This window comes from Mustela nigripes, chromosome 3 (genome assembly GCF_022355385.1).
Source record: "Mustela nigripes isolate SB6536 chromosome 3, MUSNIG.SB6536, whole genome shotgun sequence".
Taxonomy (NCBI): domain Eukaryota; kingdom Metazoa; phylum Chordata; class Mammalia; order Carnivora; family Mustelidae; genus Mustela; species Mustela nigripes.
The window spans coordinates 158,087,197-158,104,201 of record NC_081559.1 but is presented as its reverse complement, the minus strand read 5'-3'; the positions used below and the strand labels follow the sequence as shown (position 1 = coordinate 158,104,201).

The following is a 17,005-nucleotide window of genomic DNA, read 5'->3' as shown; positions in this document are numbered from 1 at the left end:
TGCTAAATAAAATAATAACTAAAGAAATATTCCAGAGACCTAGAAGCACATGGGTCCTACTTCTTGGCTGCATTAAAGAAACAGGGCCCAGGAATAAAGAGAAAGGACTAATAATCTGACTGAATCAAACACATGAGTGGGCTGTTTGTTTTTAAAAGCTAAGTGGTTTAGGGAGGGTAAGAGGAGAAGAAAGCACATTTTAAAGCTGTAGCTCCAGGGCAAGTAATAAAAATTGTTGCTTTAAGTTTTTTTCATAATATTGTAAGCAATGGGAAGGTCTATTCTATCACACCAGCCTTCCGGGCAGAAAGTTTCAGCCTCCTGAGCTAAATCAAACTGGCATCTTCTCTTAGTTTTTCAAGCAGCCACGATAGGTCTCTGCCTTCCATGAAGCTAAACTTGACTGACAAAGACGGAACAAAACAATTTCCCACTTATTTTACCGGCCCTTCTTTTCCCTCCCTTGCTCTCATCAATTACTTATAAGGGTGCTACATTCTTGTCCCTAGATTACAGGAATATAGTCATTGTACTTTTTCTGTAATAGGAGTTGTTCTTATAAAGGAGGCTGGGAGGCAAAGCCTAAACAAGGACACAAAACTAGCACAGGAAATAATAATCTCTATACTCATAGTTCAAAGCTCTGAAGCTGATGCTAGCTCTTGAGGTCACCCATTTTACACTCCTTAAATTGGTTAAATCTGAACATGTTTAAAACTAGGATGCATATGCATTTAGGTCAAAGTATCAGAGTCTACCAGAGTCCCAACAGAATTCAGTAATTTTCAAAATGATATAACAACTGATTTTCTATAATTCAGTCTTAATCATTCCTCCCCTAAGCTCCCACCCCAAATCCATTTACCCACATTGCCCCAAACTTATGTATACATATCCCAAACATACATAGAGACCTCATTTTCTAACACCACACAGACTCTCTTAGCAGAGATTGCCTATGCTTCTGGCAGAAACCGTGCCTCCAACTGTCTATAATTTGAGTACTTGACTTTCCCATTTTCCAAGCAGTTTCTATTTAGGAAGGTTGAATGGGGATGGCAATAGTACCTAGCTCTTGGGTTTGTAGTAAGGATTAAATGGGGCAATATAAGTAAAATGACTAAAGATAACAGTGCTTGCCGCATGGTCAGTGCCCTATAAATATCAACTTTTGTTACAGTCCATGTGAACAACACATGACCTCATAATTGGCTCTTTGGGAAAAGAGTTCAAGAAAGTTGGTCTTTTTCACCAAGTACCACTTTTGGACCCATTTCTCCCAACAGACTTGAAGTAACTGAAGTAGGTAATATTAATTTTCTTTTACTTAACACGTTTGGGACTTTGTGTTTGTTAAATGTAGCATGCAAAAAATATTTTAATATGTTTGTAAAATGACTTTTTAAGTGCTATTAAAAAAAATCTCTAAGGCCCTTCCAGCTCCAAAATGTTGTGATCTATAATAACTAATTTCAAATGCATGCAAATTAATAGTGATACAATTCCCCAGATACACTGGAGATATATGGCACTGTCAGGCTGTGCTGCATGGGAAACAAGCTAGACCCAGACCCAGGAGCCTCCGGCAATGCGGAGGAAAATCTTGCCTCTCCTTCTCCCTACCAGCTCCGAGTCTATTACTCTCTTCTTGAGCTCCCAGATTCTTTTTCAGCAGATGTGGAGAAGAATAAGGAATGAGCTGTAATTTGCAGAGAAGAAAGTAGGGCCAAGATTCTACAGAATCCCGAACAGATAGGCTGCAGTGAGCTGAATTCCATGAAGTCATGGAATATATCTCACCTTTAGCCGTTAATGAAAGAGAATCCTAGAAATCTAATTCAGGAAGGGAATTCACCAACCCTCCCTCATCTTGGGAGATTAAGAAACTGAGACCTAAAAAGATCAAATGCCAAGTCTGGAACTTTTCTGGAACTCAAGTCTGGAAACCTGCAGAGCTGATGTGTTGACCAAGAGTATTAAAGCAGTCTCAGCCTATGTTACTTCCAAAGCATCTGCAGAGATAAAAGTCGTTTTCCTCTCTGGGCTACATTCAGCTTGCTTCAGTCACTCACAAATCAGCTAGTACCTATCTCAGGAAAACAAACAAGATTCTTCCCCAACTTGAATTCAAGAGAAATGTCTGATTTGACAAACAAGTTACTAAAAGCTGAGTCATGTATTTCTACCTTTTGATTTTACCCTTATCTTTCAGAAATACAGTAAATACTATTACAGTGACAAGGATTCTTCAAAAGTCCGCAGCTGAAAACAAAACACAAGCAAGAAAAAGACTAGGCATACCTCAAGCAACACATTTACAAAAATCTACCCAAACTGGAAATATGAGGGGGCGCTTCTGGTGCTTATTTTCTTTAAAAACAGCAAAAAATAAAGCTCCTTGCAAGTGAATGGCTCGGTTTACATGAGTGCAACACTAGCACAACTTTTTGGAAAACCATCCAGCTGTAAGCCTGGGTCTTCACTGCCTCCACTCTGCATTTGCCTTCCTTCATGGGCACTCATTCACTTACTCAAGGCAATTCTATCCTGGGCACAGGCTCGTCCCTTCAGTTGCTTAGGGCGTACCCCCGAGTCCCTCCCCAGCCAGACAGGTTCTGCCTTCCTAGAACCCGGGAGTCTGAGCGGAGCCTAGGCGTGCACCCCAAAAGCGAAAGCACAAGGTAAAGGCGGAGAAACCCTTCAGAGGAGCTCGGCTAAAGCGGGTCCGGAGGCCTAGGGGAACCGGGAGCCCGTTCCAGGTCGGGGGTAGGGCAGCCCCGCCGCCTGGGGCTGGGCCCCGACGCGTAGGGCGGGGGTGGGGGGTGGGGGAGCCGCTCGGGCCCAGCCACGGCTGCGAGGGCGGCCGTTCCGTCGCGTCCTCCTCCCTCCCGACGCCGGCGCTCGGCTTCCCGTTTCTGGGCCCGGTCCGCCCTCGTCACGGAAGCCGCACGGCCCGCCGGTCTCCCGTGGCGTCCCAGCCCCCGCCCCCGCCCCCCAGCCAGTCGCTCCCACGCAGGAGCGACTTCAAAACCATCCCTGCGGCCCGCAGTCGCTCAGCCCGCCCGCGGGAAGAGCCCGGGCCTCGACCCCGCCGCGAGCGGGCACGGGGGTGCTGCGGCGAACGCACCTGTGGGGCCCCTCGGTGGGGGGCGGCGGCGGCGGCGGTACCCCGGTACTCCGGGCCAGACTCGCGGCCCCGCTTTCAGGTGGCGGTGGCCACACTCCGGACGCGCCCGCCGGGAGCCCTCCGCGCCGTCTAGTGACTGCGGCCCTGCCCCCGCCCTGCCCCCACTGCGCTGCAGCGCCCAGGCCTGGCGGGGCGGGCTGGAGGGGCTGGGGGGCAAGGGAGCCGGGGGGCGGGGGAGGGGGGGGAGTCTACAGGGGACTACGGCGGAGGGGGGGGGGGGGGGGGTCACGGGGGCTCGCTAGGGGGCCTCTGAGGCTCAGGTGACTGGAGGGCTCACCTTAGTTCTGGCGCCCGTCGGAAAATTGGGTTACTCGCTGGGCCCTCGGCCCCTGGCCCTTGCTTGTTTATGGAGGGATGGGGGAGACTCAGGAGAGTGTTTCCGAAAGTGTGTAGCCTCAGGTCAGGGGAAACACTTGGCAGAGGTGACGGGTGCTTGAATGAGTAGCTGTGCAGCTAGGGGAAGGACGGGGCAGTGAGGCTGAAAGAACATAACAGGTTAGGGTCTGTCTCTGAGCCTGGCAAAAGGAAGTCTGGAAACCCCATGCTTTGATGACGGACACTGATTCTTAAACCGTTTTTTATTCTCCGGAGGCCGGGGTGGCTCAGTCGTTAAGCACCAGTGCCTTTGGCTCTGGTCAGGATCCCAGGGTCCTGGGATGGAGCCCCGCACAGGGTTTCCTGCTCAGTAGGGAGTCTGCTTCTCCCTCTGCCTGCCTTTCCCCCTGCCTGTGTGTTCTCTCTCTCTCTCTCTCTCTCTCTCTCCCTTCCCTCCACTCTGGCAAATAAATAAAATCTTAAAAAAATAAATAAATAAACCAAAAAATGTCGTTTTTCTCCCATTTGGCTCAGTGTAGGATTGCTAGAGAGGCGGTGGTGATGGTCATGGAGGACATGACCCAAGCTGGGAGATACAGAAGAGTCGATTCTATCAATTTATGCATTATTTGTAGGAGGGTGCCCCAGAACAAAAGACACTCATCAGATCACCTGGTGTAGTTATCTCAACAAGTCCCATGCATTCCTGGTCACAGAGTGTGTGCTCAAGTATTTTCAACGTTTTGTGTTTTGATAAATTTTAATTTCTTTGTTTAACCACACTCTTATCAAATACAAACAGTTATCTTTGTGAAACACGGAGCAATTCAGGTCTCTCCTCTTAACCAGAAAAAAAAAAAAAATCTTTTAAATAAAAAAAGAAAAAAACACATGCTTCCTGGGGGAGAAAGTATAAAACGTGCAATGTCCATTTACCTATATACGCATAACCCTCAGTTAATAATCTCTATCAACTTTTGTTAACCCTGTTGCCCATGGAATAAAGTATGAACTTAGAGACATTAAAGTTTCCAAGAAGTTCCCCAATGTGATCCTGGCCCACTCTTGCAGGTTCATCTCTTGGTGCTATATCCAGACTCACTGAATTACTTTTTTCTCAAACTATCTGGGGCAAACGACAAGTTTTATAACTTCTAATCAGTAATGGACTGTTATTTTTGTTAGATACATTAAAAACTTGCTACAGGGTCACCTGCTCAGTGGGTTAAGTGAGTGGACTCCTGATTCTGGCTCTGGTCATGATCTCAGGGGTCATGAGAATCTGTCTCCCAACTTGGGCTCCCCATTAAGCAGGGAGTCTGCTTGAGGATTTTCTCCCTCTTGCTCTACCATTCCCCGCCCCTCAGCTTGCTCACATTCTCTCTCTCAATTAATCAATCTTCAAAATCTTGCTCGAAAAAGTAGAAACAAGGCACAAAAACTACAAGCCCCACTTTTCATTATGAGTATACAACAAGTATACAAGTATAAAATTCCTCCATCAATTTGTTTTTGTTTTCTTCTAACTTCTGAATATTTTGTCTCAATATCTATATTTATCTCATTATGGAACAGTTCACCAACTGGCAGTGATGATCACACTTTAACTGGCACTGACTTGCTGTTCTTTAACTGTGTCAGATGCTTTTCAATTCCTGGGTCTTTTCTCACGTTATTCCTTTAGTGCCGAGCAAAGTCCTTCTCATTCAAAGTTCATCTCGTAAGGTAATAGTAATAATAGCTTAATATTTATTGAGTGCTCTATGCTAACTAAGACTTTTCATGCATTAACTGTGAATTTTTATCAACCCTCTGAGCTACATGGTATTATTATTGTCACTATTATTATTATTATTATTATTATTATTATTATTTCCGCTTTACCAAGCGGGACATTGAGGATTAGAGAAGTCAAATCACACAACTAGTAAGGTGCAGAGTCAGCATTCTAAGCTGAGCCAGCCTGATTCCAGAGCCCATGCAGTCAGCCACGATGCTGGGCCCTCCTCCAAAAACCTCCCATCTGCTTTGGAGTTAAAGTTAATCAGTCCTTACTTGTACTTCTACAGTATATTTTTCCATGTTGGTTTTCTTTCATATCTATTTCCTATACTAGGCTTTAAGCTTCTGACTACAGTGACATTTGTGTATGTCCATAGCTCTTAGGGTTGCTTTCTCCAACTGGAACACCTTTATGCCCTCAGTTCTGCTCATAATAACCGCTGGAAAATAAGCTCCTCCTTATCTTCGTATTACCATATCTTTTGTTACAATTATTTATGTCAGCATCCCTGGTAGGCCATAAGTACCCAGGACATTCAGCTGTCTTATCAAAGATGTTTTTATTTATTTAATTAACAAGCATTTTCATAGCACTTATGATATGCCAAGTACTGTTCTCAGAGCTTTACAATCTCATAAACAGCCCTACAGGGTAGGTATTATTTAATGCCCGTTTAACCCAGGAGGAAACTGAGGCAGAGGGAAATTACTAGTAAGATGCTAGGAAGCATTCTAAGCCAGGCAACCTGGCTCCGGACTTGATTTCTCAACCATCATGTTGTACTGATTTTCCACTACACCAGGTGGTCTTCCTGCTGAAAACACTTCAGTGACTTGCCCTCCTCTTAGGATAAAAGGGAAACTCCTGAGTCTTCAAAATTCATTGTGGCCTTAGCTCTGCACCTGCCTCTTCTGCCAAGCTTCCCAGCTTCCTTCTAGCCACACTGTCCACTCTCCTTGCTCCTGAGGTTCATACTCTTTCTGAACACAGCACATGTTGTTCATTCGGCCTGGAATGCTATTCCCTCACCTTGTCCGTTCTTCAACCCAAAGTTATCCTTCTGATTTTAGCTCAGGAAAAATCTTCTTAGACTAGGCCAAATATCCTCTGACATGGTAAAGCATTTTTTGTTTTTAACATAATTATTTTATATTTTATATGTGACTATTTGACTAAGGTCTGTCTCCTCCTTTCAACACTATAAGCCCCATGATTCGAGAACTATCCGACTGTCCCACTTTTAAATCCTCAGCTACTACAGTGGTATCTGACACGGAGGTAGCAGTGGGTAAATATACACTGAATAAATGAAGAAATAAATAATAGTCAGAGTGTTATGAAAACTTAGGAGGATCACAGTACTGTGCTGCTAAATATTTACCAACCAACTAAAAAAAATTAAAAAGACCTGATTCGTATCATTTGCCAGCTTCTATTGCGTGAATACTCCCTCCATGGTCAAGAGCATCACACGACGCTGGACGCTGGAAATGGGAAGTCATGTGAGCACTTGGCTTTGAGGGGTTGTACCCCTTGGCTCCAGCACCATCACTGGATGGACACCAAAGTAGTGGGGGCAGTGACAGGCCCACACAGCCCAGGAAAGCTGCTCAGGGATCGAAGCTGGGATTTGACATATGAGTAGAAGACAGGATTGGGAGGTAGACACATGTGTGGCACAAACAACTGACAAGGCCTATGGGGGTTGGAGAAGGAAAGGAGAGTTCAGTGCAGCTGCCCTGTACGTTGGGAAAGAGTGAATCGTGGTAAGGTTCAGACTTTTTCCTTCTGGGAAGCACCACACTGGCTTAAGGGGGTCAGGGCGATGAGGAAGTTAGCATTCTGGAGAGATCACTCTGGGGGCCGTTCCCAAAGGGGCTGGGTGTAGTATAGCCACAGAAAAGAGATGCTGATGAACAGAATTAGGACAGAGATGAAGAGAAAGTGTGGATAGCTATGAAAGAGGGCCGGAGAGAGGGTATTTTGCACGGAAATAGGGGCAACAGCTCAATCTGGTCGTGAAAAGACCAAAACTGCCACCCTCGTTCCAGGAGGCAGGACCCCGCGCGCCAGGGAAGGGAAGCAGACAACAGAAGCCAGTGTGCCCTGTGCTGGAGATCTAGGCGCGGGTCTTGATGATAAGCATAGACTTTAAAGACCGGAAGACTGGGCATGGATTCTGATTTACCCACGTTTTAGCTATAACCAGTCATTTTAAACTCTCTGGGTTTTCAGCTTTCTTCTCTGGGGGGAAAAAAAAAAAGGCAAGAAAGAAAAAAGAGTACAATAAAAACACCTCCCATGGCAATTCTGATGATAAAATGAGAAAATGGATGTCAAGGTAACTTTCAGTGTATGGCACAAAATAGGTATGCAACAAATATTTTAAAAATTTAGCAGGAAAGAAAGAAATAAGTCAGGCACCCCCTCGTTTATGAACAGTCTTCACATGTGAATACGTGTTCCCTTGGGAAAGCTGAACGGGTACTAGATGGGGTGACCAATAATATCATCCAAACTGAGGTAGTTAGAGAGTGACAGGAGGTGTTTTCAGTAATTACACCAGAACAACAGGAGCGTGTGGTTATCTTAGCACTCGGACTTTCCAAGAGGCAGACAGGCATGGAGAGTTCTAAGTCACCAGTTTCAAGATCAGAGCATCATATTGTCTCCTTCCAAACATTGATTTGCCTGAAAGGTGTCTTTTATAATTGCCTTTCTCCTGCTTTCCAAACGAAAAAAATTCCTCTCGCATACCCCATGCGTCTCGAAAATGCATTGCCCTAAGGGAAAAGATGTCCCAGAAGCCAAGCTAAGGGACATTTTGATATTTCCCTTAAATAAAGTTGCATAAACACCTGTCACTCCCATGTGTCCCCTGCAAGTTCATTTCCAATAGCTTACATTTATGTTCAATAACTATTTATTAAATGTGTAACATATTTATATTTTAGTAAATAATGTACTATCAGTAATTAAAATAATTCAATTATAAGACGAAAATTTTTTAAGGTTTTATTTAAATTCCAGTTAGTTAACATACAGTGTAATAACATACAGTAAATAGCATAATAACATCCAGTCAATTAACATACAGTATAATAATGTACAGTGTAACACAAATATTGCAATTTAAATCACAATTTAGTGATTCAACACTTCTGTGGTGTTCCATGGCACACCCAGTACTCATCACCAGTGTACTCCTTAATTCCCATCACCTATTTTACCCATCCCCCCACCGACCTCCCCTCTGGTCTCCATCAGTTTGTTCTCTATAGTTAAGAGTCTATTTTTTTTTTTTTAAAGATTTTATTTATTTATTTGACAGAGAGATCACAAGTAGGCAGAGAGGCAGGCAGAGAGAGAGAGAGAGAGGAGGAAGCAGGCTCCCTGCTGAGCAGAGAGCCCGATGCGGGACTCGATCCCAGGACCGTGAGATCATGACCTGAGCCGAAGGCAGCGGCTTAACCCACTGAGCCACCCAGGCGCCCAATTAAGAGTCTATTTTTTAATTTGCCTCTCTCTCCCGACCTTTTTTCCCCTTTGCTCATTTGTTTTGTTTCTTAAATTCTACATGTGAGTGAAATCATACTGCATTTGTCTTTCTCTGACTGAGTTATTTCACTTAGCATACTACTCTCTAGCTCCATTCACATCATTGCAAATGACAAGAGTTCATTTATTTTGGCTAAATAATATTCCACTGTGTGTGTATATGTGTGTGTATGTGTGTGTAAATGTGTGTGTGTGTATGCCACATCTTCTTTAGCCACACGTCAGTCGATGGACACTTGGGCTGTTTGCATAATTTAACTATTGTTGATAATGCTGCTATTAACATTGGGGTACATATATCCCTTTGAATTAGGTTTTTTTTTTAAATTGGGGTAAATACCAGTACAGTTGCTGGATCAGGGAGAGTTCTATTTTCAACTTTTTGAGGAAATGCCTTACCGTTTTCCAGAGTGGCTGCACCAGTTTGCATTCCCACCAATAGTGTGGGAGGATTCCTCTTTTTCCATATCCTCCCCAACACCAATTGTTTCCTACATCATTGATTTTAATCATTCAAACAGGTGTGAGATGATACCTCATTGTCATTTTGATTTGTATTTCCCTGATGATGAGTGACATTGAGGATCTTTTCATGTGTCGGTTGCATTTGTATGTTTTCTTTGGAAAAATGTCTGTTCATGTCTTCTGTCCATTTTATAATTGGATTATTTGTTTTTTAGGTGTTGAGTTTTAAAAGTTCTCTAACCATTTTAGATACTAACCCTTTATCTGATATAGTATTTGCAAATGTCTTCTCCCATTCTGTAAGTTGCCTTTAGTTCTGTTGATTATTTCCTTTGCTGTGCAGAAGCTTTTTATTTTGATGTAATCCCAATAGTTTATTTTTGCTTTTGTTTCTCCTGCCTCAGGAGGCATATCTAGAAAGAAACTGCTAAGGCCAATGTCAGAGTGATTACTGCCTGTGTTCTTCTCTAGGATTTTAATGGTTTCATGTCTCACATTTCGGTCTTTAATCCATTTTGAATTTATATTTGTGTATGATGTAAGAAAGTGATCCAGTTTCATTCTTTTGCATGTTGCAGTCCAGTATTCCCAGCACCTTTTGTTGAAGAGATGGTCTATTTCCCGTTGGATATTCTTTCCTACTTTATCAAAGATTAATTGATCATATACTTGTGAGTTCATTTCTGGGTTTTCTATTCTGTTCCATTGATCTATGTGTCTATTTTTGTGCCAGTGCCATACTGTTTGATCACTACAGCTTTGTAACATAACCTGAAGTGCAGGCTGTGAACCTCCAGGTTTGCTTTTCTTTTACAAAGTTGCTTTGGGTATTGGGGTCTTTTGGAGTTCCATACAAATTTTAGGATTATTTGTTCTAGCTCTGTAACACTGGAACTCTTTTGAAGTTAAATTTACGTGTTTTTTTTTTTTTTTTTTTTTTTATTGTGGATAAAAAGTATGATAGAGCAATCCACAAAATGTTTTGAAACTAAAAAATAGAGGGATACAATTCTGGATGAGGGGCATTAGGATGGAAAAACAATTTCATGGAAGGAAAGGAGCAATGCAAAATCTTGACCTTTTAAAAGTTTTTCAAGAATTTTTTTTAAAAGAGTGATGCTTAATATCCAACCATTGTAGAACTTAGGATTCACGGGATACATTTAGAGGAGTGATATAAGGGTGGCTGGGTGGCTCACTTCGTTGGGCATCCAACTCTTAATTTCGACTCAAGTCATGATGTCAGGGTTGTGAGATTGAGCACAATGTGGGACTCTGAGCTGGGCGTGGAACCTGCTTAACATTCTCTATGTCCATCTCCTCCCCCTACCAAGGCTCAAGCTTTCTCCCTTTCTGTGCCCCCTGCTCTAAAAAACAAAGACAGAAGTGTGATATAACAGTTTTGTTTTTGAGACATCAATATTTACAACATGCTGGAAACTTTATTCTTTGCAACTATTAACCTTACAATGAAAATCATAGATGTGTTTTGTTTTGTTTTGTTTTTTAAATTGTGCCAGGGAGTATATTAGCAAAAACATTTGAAGATCATAGGTTTACATGACCTAGAAGTTAAAGTCTACCTCTGCCATTTATTAGCTGTGTAGCCATGGACTAGTCATTTAACCTAAGCATTAGTTTCCTTATCTATAAAATGGGAAATAATAAAACTTACATTGCAGGTTTGATGGAATAAACCTTATAAAAACTGTAAAATTTTTGTTAAATTTTGTAAAAGTTCCTAGCAAACCTGACAGTCAAGCTTGGTACTCAATAAATATTACTCAGTGGTACTCAATGTTGATAATAGCTAATACTTCTTGATACTTACTATATAATAAACACTGAGCCAATGGAGTTTAATTCTCACATGATTCTATGAGGTACATTTCTATGAATCATAGATGCAGAGACTGAGGCACAGATCAGTGTCTTTCTGTTTTTCAAGTACTTTACAAAACTTCTGGTTAGTGGTAGAGCCATCACTCAAAATCAAATAGTTTGACTCTAGAGCCTTTCCTGGAAACCACTCTACCTTACTGTTAAGTAAACCACTATCCCTTACTTCCTTGGAGACCCCTTGCCCATCTCAGTAACCTGAGTTACTCTCAGGATTGAGGAGTAATTCTCTGTTTGTAAGTGGAAATGTTCACTGTGCTAGGATCCCTTCTTACCATGTTTTCTCATTACTGACTTCCCAACCTTTTGCATATCACCTCACACAAAGAAAATGTTATCTTTAAGGCAATCTGGGTTGAAGGATTGAGGCACATCCTTGCTGGAGGAGGCCCCCTCAGCACACCTACAATTCATTCCTGGCATTCAGGATGCCAAGTCACACGGGGTTTGGATGCTCTAATATAGGTAACAGTTGAAGTCTACACTCTCTTTTGCCTTTGACATGGGCTTACAGGAATAACTGATGGGTCTTTATTTTGCCAGTTATCCTGACTAGCTTGGCAATATAGAAAAACATTTCTTTTGTTAGAGTAGACATTTAATATTACAGTTAAGGAGAGTGTTATAGTCAGATGCTGTTCCTCAACTAGCAAAAGTCACCATTACCTGTGTTCACAAGAAAAACACAGGCCCAGATGGAGTTTCTTTATGCTAGGCTAAGTCACGAAACCTGGCCTTAATACCTAACCTAACTGCGGGTGCATCCTCCCCTAAAAACAGAGTCTTGAGCAGTCAGTCAGGCATTTTCTGGTGAGCACCAATAAGGTGATTTGTCACACCAGTGCTCTTTATCTCACAACTCAAAAGGAAGATGAATTATTCTGCATGATAAGACTCCCTGCCTTCCCCTTAAGGAAAGGTGACCTTGCCTGAAGCAATCCTTTCTTTTGCTAATGTCTTGCTTACCCGGCCCTCTTTCCTGTAGAAAAACTGTCCATTTTGTAGACCTCTCTCTACAGGCAGAGCCTGGGGGGGGGATTGGAAATTCTGCCTGATTCATGAATCACTTAATAAACCCAATTAGATCTTCAAATTTACTTAGTTGGATTCTGTTTTTAACACCCGGCTCCTTCAAAGAATGCAATATGAAGCATTGCTTATTCTCTTTCATGGCTCAGTCCCTAACTACTCTGCCAGGAATGTGACAAAAGAAGCCTACCTGAATGCGAATGGCTGAAACTTAATATTGAAACTCTGATCTCGTCTACTAAGTTTGAATCCAACAGGGAAAAACACACACACGTCATAGTAATTAAAATCAATACAGAATCAATGGATTTTTATCATATTTCTCTATTTGCATGCAATAGTTTTAAGACTGTTAAATAGTATAGGGCCAGCTGGCTGGCTCAGTCAATAGAGCATGCAACTCTTAATTTGGGGGGTTAAGAGCTTGAGCCCCACATTGGGGGAAGAGCTTACTTTTTTTTTAAATTAAGATTTTATTTATTTAATAGAGAGAGACACAATGAGAAAGGGAACACAAGCAGGGAGAGTGGGAGAGGAAGAACAGGCCTCCCATGGAGCTGGTGAGGACCCGAGTTAGGGTTGGAGCCCAGTGTGGGGCTCAGTGTGGGCCTCGATCGCAGGACCTCGGGATCATGACCTGAGCCGAAGGCAGACGCCTAACGACTGAGCCACCCAGGTACCCTGGGAAGAGCTTACTTTTTAAAAACGATTATAGTTATAAAAATTCTGAATGCTAAATACCTGTGCATAGCTCAGTGAATTTTATTTGTGAATACACCTGTATAATCAGCACACAGATCAAGAAACAATATTACCAATACCATCAAAAGCCCTTTTCATATCCCCTTCCAGCCACCCACCCCCATGAGGGTATCCTTACACTGACTTCTGACACTATAGTTTAGATTTAATCATTTTTAATTTTATATAAATGGAATCATATAGTTCCTGTTATTTTGTGCCTGGCTTCTTTCATTTAAAAATATGTTTGATGGCATAAGGATAGATGTATAGACCAATAACATACAATAGAGAGCCCAATAGTAAGCCCTCACGTAAATGGCCAAAAGATCTTTGACAAGGGTGCCAAGACCACTCAGTGAGGAAGGACAGTGGTTTTAACAAAAGATGATGGGAAAGGATACACATGAAAAGAATAAACCCTATATCATATACAAAAATCAACTCAACTGAATTAAAAACTGAAGTATAAGACCTGAAGCTATAAAACTCCTAGAAGAAAATATAGGGGAAAAATTTCATGGCATTAGGTTTGGCAATGATTTCTTGGATCTGACACCGAAAGCACACAGAACAAAAGCAAAAATAGATAAATTTGACTTCGTCAAAATTAAATACTTCCGTATAGCAAAGGACATAATCAACAGAGCAAAAATTTCCCCCAGCAGAATCAGAGAAAATATTTGCAAATCATATATCTGATAAGGGGCCAATATTCAGAATATATAAAAACCACAACAACAGGAACAATGGATTAAAAAATGGGCAAAAGACTTGGACATTCCTCCAGAGATAATAAGCGAACGGCCAATAAGCATATGAAAAGATGCTCACATCACTAATTATTAGAGAAATAGAAATCAAAATCACAATGAGATACCACCTCACACCCATTAAGATGGCTATTATTTTAAAAAACAAGGAGTAAGAAATGTTGGCAAGGGAATGGAAAAATTGGAACTTTCGTGTACTGGTAAGAATGAAAAATGCTGCAGCCGCTAGAGGAAACAGTATGATGGTTCCTCAAAAAAGTAAAAATAGAATACCTAGGAGCCAGATACCCCACTTCTGGGTATACATCCAAAAGAATTGGAAGTAGAAGCCTGAGAAGATTATTTGCACACCCGTGTTCATAGAGGCATTATTCACAAGATCCAAGATCCAAGAGGTGGAAGCAACCCACGTGTCCCATCAGTGGAAGAATAAATAAACATGTATACACATGTGGTGTATACATGAAAGGACTACTATATAGCCTTAAAGGGAAGGAAAATCCTGTCACATGTTACAACATGGATGAACCTTGAGGACCTTGTGCTAAGTGAAATAAGTAAGTCGTCAAAAACAAATACTGTATGAGTCCACTTATATGAAGTATCTAAAGCAGTCACAGAAACAAAGTAGAAATGGTGACTTCCTGGGTCTAGCTGAAGGGGAAATAGGGAGTTGTGTTTAATGTATAGTTTTTCAGTTTTGCATGGATGAAAAAGATCTGGAGATCTGTTGCATAACAAAGTGAATACATGTAACACTACTGAATAGTACTTAAAAATGTACACTTAATAAATTTTATGTTCCATGCTCTTACTACAATTTAATACCTAAAAAATTTTAAATATTTAGACTCACTCATATTATTGTACATAACTATGACTCATTCATTCTCATTGCTATATATATCCCATTATATATTCCACAATATATTTGTCCATTCTACTGTTGGTAGGCATCTGGAAGGTGTGTAGATTGTGGCTATTGTAATTAGTGCGCAGCATTTTAAAATGAGAAAAATAAAAATCTATCAGATTTTAAAAGTTCAGAAGGCACTCATAGAGCACTCATAGTGATTTTAAATGTGTTAAAATATTCTCCATCCTTGCTCTCAGCTTGTATGACCAACTGCTAACTTAAGTTCTTCCTTTGGCTATCTAACAGACATTTCAAACTTAATCATGTCCAAATCTGCTTTACCTGAAATGTTCTTCATATCTGCTGGCAACTCCATCTTTCTGGTTGCCCAGAACAAACTTTGGTAACATCTTGATTCCTTTCTCTCACACCCACATCCAAGGTATCAGTAAATAATGATGGCTCTGCATTCAGAATAAATCTTGAATCTGATGACTTTCTATTATCTCTACTGTTATCCTATCACAACACCATCATCTCCTGCTTAGATTGTTGCAATAACCGTCCCAGTCTTCACTTGGTACTTGACCCTTCCCATCCTGCCCCCCAGCACCCAATCTCTTCTCATCATAACAGTTAGAGGAGGCATTTTATATTTTCCCATTTTATTTTATTTTATTTTATTTTTTTTTAAAGATTTTATTTATTTATTTGTCAGAGAGAGAGCGAGTGAACACGAGCACAGGCAGACAGAGTGGAAGGCAGAGTCAGAGGGAGAAGCAGGCTCCCTGCGGAGCAAGGAGCCCGATGTGGGACTCGATCCCAGGACGCTGGGATCATGACCTGAGCCGAAGGCAGCTGCTTAACCAACTGAGCCACCCAGGCGTCCCTATATTTTCCCATTTTAGCCAGAAGAATACCTCCCATCCCATGTACTCTTTTGCAAATGACCTTGCCATCCTCCAGCTAGAAGAGTCTAAAACACCTCTTACTAATCTGGACTGACCTCTGAGACGTGCTGGAACACTAGAATGAGGCAGAAGTATCCTTCTGGGATTTCTATGGCTAGTTCCTGAGAATCCTCACAGCTTTCACTTGGGTCTCTGGGGATGCTTGCCTTTGCAGTACTCCCCCATCATCCCAACGTCCATGTTTGAGAAGCCCAACCTTTATCAGGGGGTCCTAGTCAATGCCTGAGCTGGGGACCCAACCACCTGCCATCTGACTGGAGACCCCAAGGAAGAGCTGCCTAACTGTGCCCAGTCAACTCACAGAACCATGAGAAATAATAACACATTTTTTTTTAAAGTCAGGAAGATTTGGGTGGTTTGTTACATAGCAATAGATAATGGGAACAGAACTTTTTACATTGTAAGTCAGGTAATGTCATTCATCTGTTCATAATCCTCCAGTGCCTTCCCACTGTGCCCAGAGTAAGAGCCAAAGTGCTTCTAATGGCTTGCAATATACTGCATGGTGTAACCTCCACCCCTGCCTCCCCTCTCCATGCTTACTCAACTCCAGCCCCACTGCTTTCTCTCTTGCTACTCCCTAAGCACCCCTGCTTTAGGGACTTTGCACTGGCTGCTCCTCTTCCCTAGACATTACTTGACCAACTCCCCTCATTCACTTTCTTCAAGTTTTTGCTCAGAACTCATCTCCTCCATGAGGCCAACCCTGGCCACCCATTTAATACTGCAGCCAGCCCCCCCTCCCCACCCCAGAGAGCCCAATTACCCTTACCCTGTTCTACTTTTTTTTCCCATAGCACTTACTGTTTTCTAACACACTATGTAACACTAGTTATTTATTATGTTACCTTATACTGTCTGAAAGTTCCTCAAGGAGAGGGAGTTTTCTTTTACTCCTTTACAACTACTATATTTCCATCACCTACAATAGTACCTGACACAGAGTAAGACTCAGTAAATGTTTGTATTGTTTGTCCTAATAATAGCTGAGACTGGGCTGACCAAGACAGCCATGAGGGTAAGGTAAAGGTAACTGGCAAAGCCATGTAAGAAGAGATAAGTAAAAATAAGTAGAGGGGAATGGGTTATACTTCTGGAATCCTGGTCACCACCCATTCCCCCATTTCTAGAAGAGAATAGCATCTGGAAGAAAGCATTCAGCTCATGTGAGAAACCCAAGATGGTAACATGTCATGTAAGTCAAAGCCAATGTATGAGTTGAGCTAAACTCCATTATAGTACTGTTCCTAATTACAGGGAATTGCAGCCAAATTACCCTCCCCAAAACTAAATAAATATACAACATACCAGGTGGTGGCCCTGTTTTCCAACATCAGAGTTTCAAGTGAACTGCCTGGTATTTGTTTTGAATGTGCTGTTCTGCAATTACCTGATTAACAATTCAGTTTTCCCAGAATTATAGGACCA

General features: G+C 41.9%; 1 protein-coding gene and 1 long non-coding RNA gene across 5 annotated transcripts in view; one reads left to right on the top strand and one right to left on the bottom strand.

The window, feature by feature from the left end:
* The window catches only part of CPQ (carboxypeptidase Q), a 383,503-nt gene extending 379,909 nt beyond the window's left edge, over nt 1–3,594 (bottom strand). For 2 of the 3 annotated variants that reach the window (XM_059394903.1, XM_059394902.1), the window contains exon 1: nt 3,128–3,297. The gene's annotated coding sequence lies outside the window, so the exon portion shown is untranslated. Of the gene's footprint in view, nt 1–3,127; nt 3,298–3,464 lie in introns of those variants that run through there. The other variant, XM_059394904.1, reaches the window with a different exon arrangement.
* The window catches only part of LOC132014188 (uncharacterized), a 43,411-nt gene continuing 28,889 nt past the window's right edge, over nt 2,484–17,005 (top strand). For both annotated transcript variants that reach the window (XR_009403233.1, XR_009403232.1), the window contains exon 1: nt 2,484–2,681. This is a non-coding gene — a long non-coding RNA (uncharacterized LOC132014188). The remainder of the gene's footprint in view (nt 2,682–17,005) is intronic.